This window comes from Schistocerca piceifrons, chromosome 6 (assembly GCF_021461385.2).
Source record: "Schistocerca piceifrons isolate TAMUIC-IGC-003096 chromosome 6, iqSchPice1.1, whole genome shotgun sequence".
In the NCBI taxonomy this organism is placed as follows: Eukaryota; Metazoa; Arthropoda; class Insecta; order Orthoptera; family Acrididae; genus Schistocerca; species Schistocerca piceifrons.
The window spans coordinates 242,441,670-242,459,972 of NC_060143.1; positions in this window are offsets into that span (position 1 = coordinate 242,441,670).

Here is an 18,303-nt window from a genome sequence, read left to right on the forward strand (position 1 = left end):
TATTTCCATCAATGTGTCATCTGTAAGTATGCACTACAGGCTGTATTTTATGGGGTTACCACCTATCCTCGTACATTCTTCAGCGCCTTTGTGTAGCAAATAAACCACTCTATGAAACAGACCTAGTTCCTTTTGGATTGCGTCACATGCGTTGATCACAAGTTCTTGTAATGTCTGCACATTGTCGATGGTTTCGTCATACATGAGACCTTTGAATCTAGCGAATTCATGCCCGCTGAACAGGGCAGCGTGGAAGATGTCATTCTGCCGGACCTCCTCCGCCAATCCACCGCCAATGAAAACTTTCGCAAGATCCGCAGAAAATGGTTTGGTAGTGTCGTGTATAAACCACACTCTATGTCTTTCTGCAAGAGTAATGTTAAACAGTGCTGATAAATCATTGTGCAATGAACAGTAATAGTAAAACGACCTACACCACCGAATACTACACATTAACACGTCATAAGTAAAACAGTAAGTGTCTGAACAGGTATGAGTTTCCGGACATACCACTATAAGAATTATTCTTCTATTTTTTACCAGATTACGTCCGCTAAAAATATGTGACACATTTTAAGGTTCTATACCTCAGTCTCTAAAACGGAACTCTTGCAGAATCACTTCGTTTTCCGTATGTCTGTCTGACTGTTAAAAACCCTTCGTCTTAAAAACGTGTGGACGTATCAAGTTGAAATTTATGTCAAATTTATGTCACTATACGGTCTCATAGTGATGTAATAAATGTAAGCTTCCAAGTCAGTGCAATCAAAAGGCACGGCAGTTGAAGTCACGTATTTATTCTCCCAAGCTCCTTTATTAAAACCTATAAGGTATCCACTGACCTAAAATCACGAAAGTTGCCAAGGAGCTTGGTTTCACAGTAAAAATAGAGGAAGAAGATCATAAAATACTTGATTTGTAATTATATAAGGGGACGAAATATTTATTTTGTCATTTGTTATCTGGTTTCAAACTAAAAATTAAATTCAAATGAAAGTATGGTCCAGACCTTTTTTGGTTCCAAAATTAAAACATTCGCGAAATTCTTGGGATTCTCAGGACCGATATCTTGCATCTTTTCGATGACAGGCAAAAATCGTAGAGAATCGCATTTCCCGGGAGAGATGAACCGTCTATATTATGAAAAAGTCAGTATAAATTTGAAAACTGAATAAATCTCGGAATAATGTAGATAGAGAGGTACAAATTGACACACACGCTTGGAATGACATGTGGTTTTATTAGAACCAAAAAATACAAAAGTTCAAAAAATGTCCGACAGAATATCAATAATTAGCATAACAAAGCAAGACAAAGCAAAGATGATGTTCTTTACAGGAAACGCTAAATATGTCCACCATCATTCGTCAACAATAGCTGTAGTTGAGGAATAATGTTGTGAACAGCACTGTAAAGCATGTCCGGAGTTATGGTGAGGCATTGGCGTCGGATGTTGTCTTTCAGCATCCCTAGAGATGTCGGTCGATCACGATACACTTGCAGCTTCGGGTAACCCCAAAGCCAATAATCGCACTGACTGAGGTCTGGGGACTTAGGAGGCCAAGCATGACGAAAGTGGCAGGTGAGCACGATATCATCACCAAACGACGCGCGCAAGAGATCTTTCACGCGTCTAACAATATGGGGTGGAGCGCCATCCTGCATAAACAACGTACGTTCCAGCAGGTGTTTATCAGCCAGGCTGGGGATGATGCGATTCTGTAACATATCGGCGTACCTCTCACCCGTCACGGTTGCAGTTTTCCTCTCCAGCGCCATCTGTCGGACATTATGTGAACTTTGTTTTTTTTGTTCTAATAAAACCCCATGTCATTCCAAGCATGTGTGTTAATTTTTACCTCTCTATCTACATTATTCCGTGGTTTATTAAGTTTTCAAATTTATAGTGACTTTTTGATCACTCAGTACATGATTATATTTGTACAGAACCCTCAGAGTGCGAATCCCATTAACACCTTGACAGTTCTTTCTAAAACATTCTGTATATTAATGCGATGACATGGTCACATAGGGAGCAAAGCTGTATTAAAGAAAGGAGAAGGTTCACCCTCACTAGCGTTGATGCATATCGGCAGGGTATGTGTCAGAAGCAATATCGTGAAATGAATATGAGGAAATTTAGTAGGGATCAAAAGACTGCAGCAGAAAGAGGGGAAGAGGGTCGGTGGGTAGGATCGTAAAGCGTGCAGCGCGCCACTGAGGAGGCAGGACCTGGCTCGGGATTAACAGGTACCCGGGCGGACGGTGCGCTGCTGTCTCGGCAGCAGATAACAGGCGCGCCTGACGTGTAGGCAGCGCCGCGTCACGACGTAACTCAGAGAGGACGGCGGCCTGCGTGCCTCGCTGCCATCGCCAGCTTTACGACCTGCTGTCTGCCCGCTTGATATTTACCTGCCCTATCGAGGGGCAGCTACCTAGTAAATCTTTATTGCCCCTCAACAGTGGGCCGGCAGCGTACAGCCCAGTATGCTCCGTGAATAAAAGGGCACGCACCCTTCAAGAGCCTGTCCTAGAGAGCGGGCTATCCACAGTGCTTCCAGGGGGAGGAGCTTCCATAGGTAGCTTTGCTACGTGACACGCCAGTATTCATCAGATTTCGTCGTTAGTATTCAGAACAGTGAGCCAACGAACTAGCGCACTGCCCTGTGATGATTTGCAGGGTGCAGACTTTTCGTGAACAAGCCACAAGGCCTGCCACCAGTCTCTAATGCTGTATGGTCCAGGTCAGTGACAGTGGGTGACTGCACTAGGTAAGATAAGGCAATACCTCTCACATTAGAGCCGGGTTATTCAGAAGAAATACTTTCCGTTTCGTATGCACTCCAAGTTGATAAAATTGGTATTTCACAAGTCATCATAATTAATCTCTAATTATTCGCTATTAAACTAATTTTCTCCAATGATCTGAGATCGCCGTCAGCTTGCCTAACCAACGGACTATAGGCTCATGGGAGGGGGGGGGGCGGACGAATTTCCTGGTTCCTAATTGTCGTAAGGTGGCGACTACTGCATGAGATTAGCCAGCTCTTAGTTCCAAATTCAGCCCAATGCTACATACCGCGAAGGACATCAGAGTTCCTGCCGTTTTCGCGGAAGTTGGTGACCCCTCAGTAATCCCAACCCCTGGGTCGGGGAAACTAACGTAGCCACAGCGATGGTCAGGTTGGCTCTACGGCCCTCTTACTGTCTTTGGAAGCTTACTATGCCGATGGCTCTTCGGCCACAAAAGTGTCGAGAGACTCCATGATCAGGCATTTGCGACTAGTTGAACAGAGATGAGCAGTTAGAACGGTTGTGAGTTCGTGACCGGCAGCCATGTCGGCGAGTATATTTTGTGCAGAGTTTGCCGCTATGGACCGTTCCGCTCGCGAGGTTGCTGGTAGTTAAATTCATCTCCCAGTTCATATTCTGCAGCGTTCGTAGCTATACTCCTAATCATTCAGTACACAATAGAAACGGGTGCTGTCCAAGACAATACCGCACTAGTTACTTGACGTTACCGTTCAAGCTAGTGAACAAAGTTATCCATATATTCTCTCCACGCACTCTCTCGTAGTTCAAGGGCTGGATCGTTTCAATTTGATGGTTTTCATGCAACTGAATATTTTATATTCGTGTCCAACAGCAAGAAGCAATAGGACCTGGCGATAATAAATTTGCTGTTTTACTCATGTATCTGGCTGCGTCGCCAATTTATTGTGTGTTGTTAGAGGAACAATGCAGTAGATTTTATCATAACTGACGCCTTTTCTCTTGTCTGTAGACCCCTTCTGTATCGTATTGTTTGTATTAATTAACCATCAACTGAACCCCTTCTAGCAGAGAATTAGTTCGCAGCCAGTCACGTTTGAAGCAGCAGCCGACAGGTAGGTGAGTGACAAACCTCACAGCTTGCAGGGAAACAGAGAAATCGTCTACACAGGTAATTATTTTGCCTCATTTCTGCAAATTAAGGTTCATTAGAACTCACGCCATTGTCTATAGCAGACAACAACAGCTACAGATCGTCTTGTTGTGTGAGGGTGGTTTTAGCAGGAAGGCCACAAATGCATCCCCCTTAATCTCTCCAGAAGGGAGGCATAAAAACGTCATCTTGTAGTCTAGTCTCTATAAAATCAAACTATCCTACCAGTCCTGAATGTTTGCAGACTGAGTTAATTACAGGAAATAAAGAAACAATAAGGTATTGGTTTTTAATGGTTTAGGTGTTCTACATAGTTCCCCACCCCCCCTCCCCCCTACTTCAGTACAACGCACAGAACGTTCAACTACGTTAAAATGTTTGAAAAGTTCTTTGGGATGGTGCTCAACTCGCCATTTACGTTGAACTGTACGTTGAACATTCGTGTAAATTTCTGCACATTCTTGTTTTGTGATAGGTTTGTATTGGTAACACCAAACCTTGTCGTTTCTGATTATTTGTTTCCAGGAAAGAACTGTCCGCATTTTGCATTCCAGTCAAATCACTGCAGGCGTCCACTTCACTCTCTTTCCTTTCGGGAATCAAGGTCTGCGGGAGAAACACTGCACACATTATTCTCTTCCTCAAAACATTCTTGAAAATATTTTGAACACTTTTGTTAGAGGTATTGCTTCATTGCGATTTGTGAAGCAACTATGCTGAGATACTACAGCCACATGTCCACTACTTAACATTGCCGACCTGTAAGTTATATGTAGAGCCCACATCTGTAGTTGACAGGTGTTAGTGCAAGCTACCACCCTACTTACTGCAATGACGCCGTTTCTACGCCAAGAATAAAATCAGTTTAAAAACTTTCACGACGGCCGGTGCACACTGAAAATTATAGCCCACAATATTCCATCCAGCATACCCGCCAAAGTTCACATGTGTCCACACATGAAGGCAGCAGTAATCACTTGCTACTTTCCTCGTCACCCTGTAACTACTTTTAGTGTGAGCAGATATGAAAGTCTCATTTCCAACGGTACAAAATACGAAAAATTTAAAAATGAGATAACAGGACTGCAATGTATTTCAAAATGTACCATATTCGTTATATATTTTTCCTTAAGACTTGCTGTTCATGGGGATGAGTACCGAATCCAGTCTTATTTGGTTTCCAAGCAATATCAAATCCCTGCGGCCAATTGTTGCTCTTCTTTGTAACTAAGCCACACATAACATGACCGGCATATATTTACATGACACAGCATGTTGTAAGGACGTGGCTGACGTTTTTCTTATGTCCAGTGTGAGTTTTTAATTAAATTTCGGAGTCTGACATGTTCAGATGGATGATGTGAATCTCCATCAGAAACTTCAGAGCAACAGTTACCCAACGTAACACAATTTCTGCCAAAAGGTACCAAATCCATTATTATTTTTGCAATAACAGTTAAATAAATAAACATTTAACAAAGGTACTTCACATAATGTGTCTCAACATCTGTCTGAATATGAAAACAGGGCTACAAAACATATTCTAATGCTACTGTGGTTGTAAAAGATTTTTGCCAGTCCTAAATAAGATTTTATGGATTTGATATCTTCTGGAAAAGGGCTTCTCCTGTCGGGGCAGGAGGTGTTCTAACGTGTAGTCAAATGCCAGCCTACTGGCACAAATCATAAAACAGTAAGAGAAGACCACATGATGGCTGGTATCCGATCCAAACCTCTGAAGTAATTTTTTAGGTGTCATGGCCAATTCAATTGTACTGTAGGTGGCAGAGAAGATCGCTGACGAATTAAGAAGCTTGGACAATCATTAACAAATTCCTGCATTGGTGGAATTACATATTACTTCTGATCAATGGCGCGAAAACGACTAAACCTTATCTCACAGAACTGGAGATACTGACGATTCAGATAATGCTTCGCACACAGAAATTCTTGTCGCTGTGAACTGTCTGAAGTCACTTACGGGTGATCTGTGACGTCTGGATTGACCTTCACCCTCTGTTTAGGTGCGGATACGAGGGGTTCGTAGGGGTCACGACACTGCCCACCCTGCTCCAATAATATTTAAGTAAAAGCGGTTATGTTGTTACAGAATCAGTTTCTTAATTTATGGGAGAATAAAATAGCATGGAAACTAAGGGTCTTGGAAATGATGTGGGATTCTACAAATTCCAAGTTATGCTTAACAATGGATACCTTTCAGTTTCTTGCGGCTATCAGTAAACACACATCACAAAAGTTTTGCATCACCTCGGTTCCGAGAGTTGCGGAACCTGTACAGAAAATTGGAAAAGAGATCAACATAAACAACATTTCCGCCCATTTTACTGCTAATGAAAACCACGCATTACATGTTGTACCACCATACAGCGAGACCTTCAGAGATGGTGGTCCAGATTTCTGTACACACCGGTACCTCTAATGCCCAGTAACACGTCGTCTTTCATTGATGTGTGATTGTATTCGTCGTTGCATACTCTCCACAAATCCATCAAGGCACTGTCGGTCCAGATTTTCCCACTCCTCAACGGCGATCCCCGTCGTAGATCCCTCAGGATGGTTGGTGTGTCACGTCGTACATGAACATCCCTTTTCATCCTATCCCAGGCATGCTCGATAGTGCTCATGTCTGGAGAGCATGCTGGCCAGTCTAGTCGAGCGATGTCGTTATCTTGAAGGAAGTCATTCACAAGATGCGCACGATGGGCGCGCGAATTGTTGTCCATGAAGACGAATGCCTCGCCAATATGCTGCCGATATGGTTGCACTACGGTCGGAGAAAAGCATTCACGTTTCGTACAGCCGTTACGGCGCCTTCTATGACCACCAGCGGCGTACGTCGGCCCCACAAATAGCAGAGAACACCCACCTTGCTGCTCTCGGTGGATAGTGTATCTAAGGCATTCAGCCTGGCCGGGTTGCGTCCAAAGACGTCTCCGACGATTGTCTGTTCAAGGCACGTGCGACACTCATAGGTGAAGAGAACGTGATGCCAATCCTGAGCGGTCCATTCAGCATGTTGTTGGACCCAGCTGTACCACGCTGCATGGTGTCGTGGTTGCGAAGATGGGCCTCGGCATGGACGTCGGGAGTGAAGATGCTTATCATGCAGCCTATTGCGCACAGTTTGAGTTGTAACACGACGTCCTGTGGCTGCACGAAAAGCATTATTCAACATGGTGGCGTTGCTGTCAAGGTTCCTCCGAGCCAAGGTCCGCAGGTACCGGTCATCCACTGCAGTAGTAGCCCTTGGGCGGCCTGAGCGAGGCATGCCTTTGACAGTTCCTCTCTCTCTGTATACCCTCCACGTCCGAACAACATTGCTTTGATTCACTCCGAGAAGCCTGCACACGTCCCTTGTTGAGAGCCCTTCCTGGCGCAAAGTAACAATACTGACGCGATCGAAACGCGGTATTGTCCGTCTAGGCATTGTTGAACTGTAGACAAGACGAGCCTTGTACATTTTTCCTGGTAGAATGACTGGAACTGATCGGCTGTCTGACCCCAAATGATTCAAATGGCTCTGAGCACTATGGGACTTAACTTCTGAGGTCATCAGTCCCTTAGAACTTATAACTACTTAAACCTAACGTCTCTGAACAGTCAAAGGGACTGTGACTGTGACACAATATCCACAGTTAACGTCTATCTTCAGGAGTTCTGGAAACTGGGGTGATCCAAAACTTTATTTGATGTCTGTAGTAAGTACACTGAGTTAGCACACAGTTAGAAGCGACAGACCACAGAAACTTGAGTAAGGCGTGGCAAGGGAAAAAAATAAAAAAAACAGTCAACCATAAAGTCCGAATTCTCGAACGACACGGTTTGAGACATGTATTCTCAAGAGGTGTGGGGACTTCTGGGACACCACTTAGGTCTACTTCACACTTATCCGGCAAACATCTATATGGCACCGTATGCACGGCAGTGTTATAGAGAATCCTACTGCGTATTTCATATCAGCGGGCACGGACTGCTGCCTCCCAAACGACACACGGCAGCCGTGTAGCTGCCGGACACTCTCACATCACTGGATTCCTGCTGTACCGTTACCAAGGTGACGCGTCTGCTAGTGGATACTTTGGAAATACTGATGCATTGACATTTTCCAGGCACGGCAGACTTCGAGACAACAACAGCGTATACATCAGTTAATTCGTTGTGATTTTGATTGTGTTTCTTTTTGTATTCGTAACTTCTTCTGGTAAGCCTACACATGGTTTGAGAAATAGACTCTAAGCTATTAATATCTTAAATGGAAGAACAGACAGATTTGTAGGAGAAAACTTTAGATAAGTACAAGTGCAGGATTCATACAAAAATGTTCCTCGATGAATTCAAAGAACTGCGTGGACCATGTACAAGCATCAGCGATAAAGGAAGAAACAAGTGAATACGAGGAACAAGTCAGTCAATCATTTAATGATGATGTATTGGATTACTTTCAAAAATACGTAAACAATGAATGAAACAATACGTCCTCTCAAAAATTATGTTTTAGGGAACTGCTAGTCTAGTGAACTCTCTGAAGTTGTTCCTGAAACTATTTACTGAAATTCCTCCACGAACCTATCTAGCTCCCTGCACTCGTGCCCATCCAGTTATCAGTAATGTATTTTCAGTATCATAGCCATCTCTGTGACGCACAGAGCTATACAAAACGACACCAGATTTTGCAATATCTGCAGAGAAATCAGAATCTATGTTGAAGGGCGTTTGAAAAATTCTCCATTTGCTGCTCGTTAATCCAAAGTTAAATTCTACGTACCTTCGAACTACGGAAAGACGGTAAGTGAAAATTGTCATTGCAGCTTTCAACATATTCTCTGCATATGGTTGAAGAAGGGATATGTCCACACCGAAAGTCTCATCCCCCGCGAAAAATTAAGATATCTTGGGGGATCGTTCAGTCGCTATGAAGATCTTAGAATGTTGATACACTCAATAGAAAGTAAACGAAACAATCACTCAGGATCTCGGTGAAGCACTTGGAATACAGTGTGAAACGCTCCGTTTGGCTCCTTTTTAAATTAAGTGGATGAGTCCACTGTATTCTGTTTCTATATGTTTTACATTGACGACAAGTCAAACTCATGTTAGAATCTGTTCCCATTCTATTTTGCTGGGACTGCGTTCAGAGAGTGGGAAGCAATAAAATGGTGACTCCTGTGCCCTGCCGTTTACAACAGCATGAGGAAAAATCAGAAACCATCGCGGTTGTTTGGACGGCTACCGGACAAGTGTGAAATGGGCCCTACATTGACGCTTGTCGTCTTCCCTGAACTCTGTGAGTCAAGATTTTATGTGCTTTCTATGTCTGTCTCCAGGCAACTTACGGACGACACTGTCTGATCGAATGGAAGGTGAAACATGCATTCACTTTGTTGATTTGCCATATTTTAACTTTTATACTAATTTGTATGAGGGTGATGTCATTTTTCTCCCCTTTTTAGTTGTTTATCTCCTAAGCTGAAGGTCTCTCTCAGATATAAATGATTTTTCTTTATATAGCTGAGAAATGAATCCCCAGTATATACATTAGGCTTAACACACGGTCGCGACTGCGGCAGTTATTAACGCGCTCCGACACCGTCCCCGCGGCCTGTTGCGCCACAGTGAACACAGCCCCGGGGCGGCGAGAAACGCAAACACCGGCCCCAAGTTTGCAGTCCAAGCAAGGCAGCCGCGGCGTGGGCTGCCCTGGCCGGAGCGGGCTAGTTTGCATACGCTGCCGCCAGCCAGCTGTTAATAACACGCGTGTTCCAGCAGCCCGAGCATGCGGCTACTGTGCGTGAGAAAGGTTCAGCAGTGCAAACACCGGGCTGTTCTTTGTCATGTACGGTCGCGGCGAAAGTGTCTTTCAACGACAAGCTGCTGGAATCGTAATTGTGTAAAGTCTGGTTTACTGCTTAGATTCGTCATTGAAAGGCACCTCCATGCCCTACTAATCCCTGTGATGCAGAGAGAGGCTTCCGCACATGTTACGACTATACAGGATGTTTCAGCTGCTCGTACCACTGGGTTTTATGCTACCTGCAACGCCTTCAGATACCGCATGCAATATTTTCATATTCCCTCTCTCGCTACGTGCAAACTATTAGTTCTGCAGAAAAAAATGAACACAACATTTTTGTACGAAATTTAATATAGATAAATTTTGTGCTGTGAGCGTTCAGTGGTTCATAGTGTGGGTTCCTGTAGTCATGTCCTAGTTCATGAACCACGGGCAACGTATGAGTGGCCAAGTAAGTGGTCCCGACAGTCGGGATACCAGTTACTTTGGAATAAGGCTGGGCATCTCGGACATATTCTGAGTCGTTGTCACCTTTGTGCTCACACGGCAAAGACTACCAAATCCACCGGTTAGTCCCTCAGCCGTTAGGGGTAAAACCCAATGGGACTCGGGGCAAGTAAGGCTATCAACCTGCTTCCCTGATACTTTAAATATGATGCTGGCAACAATCAGAGCAAAATGCCTCTGACCTTTGGAGGTGACGGAGTCCCACCTCTAACTGACAAACCAGGGACTCCTAAGATACGACTTGGCAAACAAATGGTAATGAGATGGGGAGCTATTAATATCAATGGGGGCTACTCTTGGAAGAAGGTAGAGCTGGCAGAGGCTGCAAGTAAGATGGGGCTGGACGTTTTAGCTGTTAGTGACATTCGGGTAAGGGGTGAGAAAGAAGAATAAGTGGGAGAATACAAGGTCTACTTGTCAGGAGTCAAAGCAGGAATAGCACAATGGGGTGTAGGGCTTTACATCAGGAAAGAAATGGAACCCAGCGTAGTTGCAATAAGGTATGTAAACGAACGACTGATGTGGATAGATTTGACAGTGTCTAGCAAGAAAATTAGGATTGTGTCAGTATATTCGCATTGTGAAGGGACTGATCAAGATAAGATGGATAGTTTTTATGAGGCACTCAGTGATGTAGTTGTTAGAGTAAAGGACAAGGACAGTGTTCTGCTCATGGGTGATTTTAACGCCAGGATTGGAAATCGAACAGAAGGGTATGAAAAGGTTATGGGTAAATTTGGAGAGGATATGGAGGCCAACAGGAACGGGCAGCAACTCTTGGATTTCTGTGCCAGTATGGGCTTAGTAATCACAAACTCCTTTTTTAAACATAAGAACATTCACCGGTATACTTGGGAAAGCAGGGGAACCAGATCTGTCATTGACTATATAATAACAGATCAGGAATTCAGGAAGGCTGTGAGGGACACACGTGTATTCAGGGGATTCTTTGATGACACTGATCATTATGTAATCTGCAGTGAAATTGGGATTGCGAGGCCGAAAGTGCAGGAGGTCAGGTCCATATGTAGGAGGATAAGAGTGGAGAAACTTCAGGATAAGGAAATCAGGCACAAGTACATAACAGCGATCTCAGAAAGGTACCAGTTAGTTGAATGTAGTCAATTACAGTCATTGGAAAAGGAATGGACAAGGTACAGGGACACAGTACTAGAAGTGGCTAAAAAATGTCTTGGAACAGTAGTGTGTAAAAGTAGGAGGAAGCAAACAGCTTGGTGGAATGACACAGCCTGTAAAAGGAAAAAGAAGGCGTATAAAAAATGGCTACATACTAGAACTCAGGTAGACAGAGAAAGTTATGTTGAAGAAAGAAACAAAGCCAAACAGATAATTGCAGCATCCAAGAAGAAATCTTGGGAAGACTTTGGAAACAGGTTGGAGACATTGGGCCAAGCTGCTGGAAAACCATTCTGGAGTGTAATTAGCAGTATTCGAAAGGGAGGTAAGAAGGAAATTACAAGTATTTTGGACAGGTCAGGAAAACTGCTGGTGAATCCTGTGGATGCCTTGGGCAGATGGAGGAAATATTTTGAAGAGTTGCTCAATGTAGGTGAAAATACGATCAGTAATGTTTCAAATTTCGAGGTAGAATGGGATAGGAATGATGATGGAAATAGGATCACGTTTGAGGAAGTGGAGAAAATGGTCAATAGATTGCAGTGCAATAAAGCAGCTGGGGTGGATGAAATTAAGTCGGAACTCATCAAGTACAGTGGAATGTCAGGTCTTAAATGGCTACACAGGATAATTGAAATGGCCTGGGAGTCGGGACAGGTTCTATCAGACTGGACAAAAGCAGTAATCACACCAATCTTAAAACATGGAAACAGAAAAGATTGTAACAACTACAGAGGTGTCTCTTTAATCAGCGTTGTGGGTAAAATCTTCTCAGGTATTGTTGAAAGGAAAGTGCTAGTATTAGTTGAGGAGCAATTGGATAAAATCAGTGTGGGTTTAGGCCTCTTAGAGGTTGTCAGGACCAGATCTTTAGCTTACGACAAATAATGGAGAAGTGTTATGAGTGGAACAGGGAATTGTATCTATGCTTTATAGATCTAGAAAAGGCATATGACCGGGTTCCTAAGAGGAAGTTATTGTCTGTTCTACGAGATTATGGAATAGGAGGCAAACTTTTGCAAGCAATTAAAGGTCTTTACATGGATAGTCAGGCAGCAGTCAGAGTTGACGGTAAACTGAGTTCATGGTTCAGAGTAGTTTCAGGGGTAAGACAAGGCTGCAACCTGTCTCCACTGTTGTTCATATTATTTATGGATCATATGTTGAAAACAATAGACTGGCTGGGTGAGATTAAGATATGTGAACACAAAATAAGCAGTCTTGCATATGCGGATGACTTAGTTGTGATGGCAGATTCGATTGAAAGTTTGCAGAGTAATATTTCAGAGCTAGATCAGAAATGTAAGGACTATGGTATGAAGATTAGCATCTCCAAAACCAAAGTAATGTCAGTGGGAAAGAGATATAAACGGATTGAGTGCCAAATAGGAGGAACAAAGTTAGAACAGGTGGACGGTTTCAAGTACTTAGGATGCATATTCTCACAGGATGGCAACATAGTGAAAGAACTGGAAGCGAGGTGTAGTAAGGCTAATGCAGTGAGCTCTCAGCTACGATCTACTCTCTTCTGCAAGAAGGAAGTCAGTACCAAGACTAAGTTATCTGTGCACCGTTCAATCTTTCGACCAACTTTGTTGTATGGGAGCGAAAGCTGGGTGGATTCAGGTTACCTTATCAACAAGGTTGAGGTTACGGATATGAAAGTAGCTAGGATGATTGCAGGTACTAGTAGATGCGAACAATGGCAGGAGGGTGTCCACAATGAGGAAATCAAAGAAAAACTGGGAATGAACTCTATAGATGTAGCAGTCATGGCGAACAGGCTTAGATGGTGGGGTCATGTTACACGCATGGGAGAAGCAAGGTTACCCAAGAGACTCATGGGTTCAGCAGTAGAGGGTAGGAGGAGTCGGGGCAGACCAAGGAGAAGGTACCTGGATTCGGTTAAGAATGATTTTGAAGTAATAGGTTTAACATCAGAAGAGGCACCAATGTTAGCACTGAATAGGGGATCATGGAGGAATTTTATAAGGGGGGCTATACTCCAGACTGAACGCTGAAAGGCATAATCAGTCTTAAATGATGATGATGATGATGAGGAGGAGGAGGAGGAGACGTTCTCGGCGGAAGCTGTAGTTTTCGAATTATTCTAGAAAAACATACAAACTAAACATCAAACGCATTTTTCCGTATAATTCTAAACCTTGGTCTCCAGCGAAAACGTTCTGCATTACAAAACTAAACTACAATAAATTTCTTCATTCCTTCAGTAGGAGTGACAGTTTCCGCATAGTGACGGAAAGAATATGAAAATCTCGCATGTGCTTTCTGAAAGCGTTGCAGGTTGCATAACACCAAACTGTGGGGGCAACAGCATCACCCCGTTTAAAGATAAGGAAATGAATACTGAAAAAGAGTTTGTTCCGGATTGCACCTTACTTTTTGAAGTAACAATCAGCTGCTTTGGCGCTACAAAGATTTATGGTCGCTCGTAGTTTCATTTGTTTCTTCACCTTTATTATTGATCGGACATTTTGGTAAGTACAGTACCTGAAAAAAAATGGAAGCAACCACAAAATGTGGGGGAGAACAAATGAAATTTCGCAGGTTGAGGTGGTATATAATTTTAGTTCAGTGATTACAAAATACAAAATCGATTCAAATTCAGTAAGAATACAGCAGTGTGGCCCCACTTACCGGTATGAAGATGTACTCCCTCAGATGGGAGGCATGCACTGATTCAGTTGGGAAAGGTGTTATAAATCTTTTTGTCTTCTGCTAAGGAAATCTGTCCCACAATTATTGTTACTGGTCCTTGATATCCTGGTACACTGTAGGGGTTTATGTCCGAGCTGGTCCGTCACATTTTCTAATGTAGACAGATATAGGGATCTTGTTGGCCACAACAGTACCTCAGCACCACACGTGCATTTCAAAGCGATAGGTGCCGTGTCTAGATAAACACTGTCCTCTTGAAAAATAGCGCACGATACTGCCGCATGAGAGGTAACACATCAGGGCGCAACACATCCATAACGCACTATTCTCCTGTCCGAGCTCCCTCATTCACTACCATCCATGACCTGAAATTATATCCAATGGTTCCGCACACCAAGACGCCAGAGGTAACATCACTGTGCCCTTAGAAAACAATGTGCTCTGTGACCAGGTCGTCCCCATAATCGACCAGAACCACGATTCATCGGTGAGCTCAGTTCGACGCCATTCATCTACAACCTATGTCTCATGTGCACTGTTTAAACGCAAGTGCAAGTGTTTGTGTTATTGTGTTAACAGTAGCCTATGCATGGGACGTTAATTCCCCAATCTGGATGCTGGTAGTCTCTGGCCAATGGTGCGGAATGATAGAAAATATTCCAGAGAGACCATTACTTCATTACTTGTTCCCGGATCGCAGCCGTAAATGTGAAGATGTGACGACTGCGTGATGCACAGAGAGGTTGCTGATAATCCTGTCTCATACGAGTACACAGCATTTCCATGTACTACACGTTAAACACTGAGGATGTGAGGCTTTATGCGCCCCTTATATTCTCTACCATTCGCAGTTGGTCGACTGGAAGTTTGATGAGGAGTGTGCCTACCCTCACCTCCCCACGTAGGCCGACATAGGGTCCCCGTCACAACTGAATGATCAATAAACCTGGATACTGGGTAATTCGACCAGCTGGTCAAATGAACACAGACAAATATGGAGCCTTTCATATATTGTGAGCTGTTGATAATGCTGCCTCATACGAGTACACAGCATGTCCCTGTACTACAAGTTGAACACTGAGGATGTGACGCTTTACATGCGCCTTTTATTCTCTACCATTCGCAGTAACAACATTAAACACTAACAACACTAATGCGCTTTAGTCGCCGTTCTACCTCTCACAGACAAGTACAAATCTTATAATTTAATTCCTGCTGATGGTGTATGTGTGTACAAAGATACACTGACATGTGAGAGCTTCATTTCGTTCTTCGTCAGGTAGTCGAATATCAAACGTGTATTTTTAGAAGAGCGGTTGGTTGCGGACTACCTCAACAGAGTAATTCTGAATCAGTGGATGGAAATTCTGGCCGTGTGCGTTGATCCCCAGATGTGTCTCCTAGGAAATTTATGACACTTACTTACCCTTAAAATTATTGACCATCTAATACTACAAAAGGAAGAATTAATATTTGTAATAATTATAAAGGAACTAAAATAATATTGTGCACAGCTGAGGAAAGAGGAGGCAGGGGAATAAAAAAATTGAAAAGAAAAAAAAAAACAGTTTGTTAAAATACGTGAAACAGTTGGCAGTTGCCCAGTTTCATGAGTCATCTTAATCCGCTTCAGCGACTAGGTAGGTCTACATCCAGTTCCCATTTTGTATTAAATTCTTAAATCTTCTGGATACAAAAACAACTCGATTTCGCAGTGCAGTATTTCCCTTTTCTTGTTTTCTGTGATAGGTTATGTACTAGGCGTAATCTCCCATTGTAACTCGGCCACGTTTACTAGTTATTTCTCTTACTTTTTCAAACTAGCATTTTCGAAACAAATATTCCCCACACATTCTTCTAAATTGTATTTGGATACGATACATTTCAAGAAACACTAAGAGGATTTCTGATGACGCTCTCCAGTAGGCGTCAGAGATCTTCATAAACATGTGAACCGGGCTCAGCAACTAAAGTTTGAAAAGCCACAAACTTGCGGCGGAACTCGCTATAGAGTTAAGTGTGACGTCAATAATATTGCGAAAGCCTTGGCGGCTCAAATGTTGATAAGATGATTTCAGTAAGACAGAGAAGATCTTTGTACCAGCCGAAATGAAAGACGGCCTAAAGCAATTAATTAGGGAATAGTGTTGAGCCGTTTTACAAGTTAGCGCTGAGAATCTATCCACGTCAGCTACAGAAGTGGAAAAAATAGATCTACTAGAGAGTTATATCTATCGGTTGACACGTCATGCTGCTAGTGTCCATCACCGAAAACCTGATAGGAAACCTAATACTAACGGAGCCATTAGATACCGTGACGGTAAATGTGAATGTCATGTGACTAGGGCCTCCCGTCGTGTAGACCGTTCGCCGGGTGCAAGTCTTTCGTTTTGACGCCACTTCGGCGACTTGCGCGTCGATGGGGATGAAATGATGATGATTAGGGCAACACAACACCGAGTCCTCCGAAAGGAGAAAATCTCCGACTCAACCGGGAGTTGAACCCGGGTCCTTAGGATTGACATTCTGTCGCGCTGACCACTCAGCTACCGTGGGTGGACATCGTGACGTTGAAGCAAGCCTAATGTTGTGCCTTCAGCACCTCCCAGGTGCCTGGAAATGAAGATGGGAGACATGTCACTTCGTATAGGTATTTAGTAGTAGTGGAAGCTATATGAAATGATTGTATCACTGAAAAGCAGAATTATGAAAAATGGAATTAATGGTAATACAAATGGCACAGTACATTACTAAGACTGTCCACCGCGAGACTGAATTCTTTTAGTGAGGTAAGGCCATGTGACGCGGTGAAGAAACGGTATAAGCGCAGCAGAAGCCAATGGAGAATCATTGCACTGACTGTAGGGGTCATAAATGGTGAAAATCACTGACATAATCGACTTTGACAAAGGGCAGAATGTTATGTCCGGTTCCTAGGGACGATCATTTGGGAAACGGTGTAGCTGATTGACTGTTCGCGTGTAACTGTTGTGAGCAGTTATGGAAAATTCTTGAGGTGCGGTGAAACCGTGAGTAGGCGAAGAAGTGTTGGACGTTCGTCCCTCAGACAGAACAGACTTAGTGCTGGGGCACATCGCAGAGCTCACGTTGTGAACACGGGGGCCCGTATAGACAAATCCTACATATTCTCATATCGACCCAAGGACACCGCGTTTATTATTGCAATGGACACGAGGTTAACAATATTGAACCGTGCATCAATAGAAATGTGCATCTGGTTGGATGAATCGCGTTTTTTGTTTCACCAGATCGACGGAAATGTCCAGATACGCAATCATAATAGCAAATGGCGGATCGAAACATGCACAACGCTTCGGACAGAGGCCAAGCCGGAACAGTCTTATGCTACAGAGGTCATTTTCCTGAGCATTCAGAGAGACTGTGTCAATAATGGAAATCACCATGATAACTGTGAGCCACGTTAACTTCACTGCAGACCACCTGTATGCCTCCACGTTTGATGTCTTCTCCGACGGCAATGGCATCTTACAGCAGTATAACTGTCCATCTTACAAGGTGACAATCGCGCTACAATAGTTTGAGGAGCATGGCAAAAAAATCTGATACCTTGGCCAGCAGTTCAACTGACCTGATCCAGCTGGACTACATGTGGGATGTTATTGGGGGCTCTCTGGTGTTACATCTACACGGAAACGCAGCAACGACGCTTCGAATTCATGCCAATCAGAATCGCCGTTTCGTTGCGTTCCAGGTGTGGCTACGAAGACGATGATCATAATGTATTGCTTCACAGCGTAGAGTTTTTGGAAGGGTTTCAGAAAACGCAGTTCATCTGCAAAGGTAATAGCACACAAGAAGCGGCTAATTCCAATGTTCCAGTGTTCGTCGTCCTTTTCAAGTAGCAATACCTACATTTACTGAAAGAGTTCAGAGGTGCGCTGCTAGAATTGAAAGAGATCGATGTTGCACAGACTTGAGTTCAGCGAGAATCCTTGGACGAAAGACGACCTGAATCATTGGAAAGCATGGTGCTTGAATTTGGAGGAACGGAAGAGGACTCTGCTACCATCACGCTGCCGTCATACTGTACATCGAGTGAAGCTCATGAGTCTAAGAGAAATTAGGGCACATACAGACACATATGCACAGTTATCTTTCCTTAATTATGTACATGAATGGAATAGAGAAGAAAATCAAAAATGTTGGAACGATGAACCGTAAGGCCATGCATTGTACCGTGGTGTGCGGAGTATATATATAG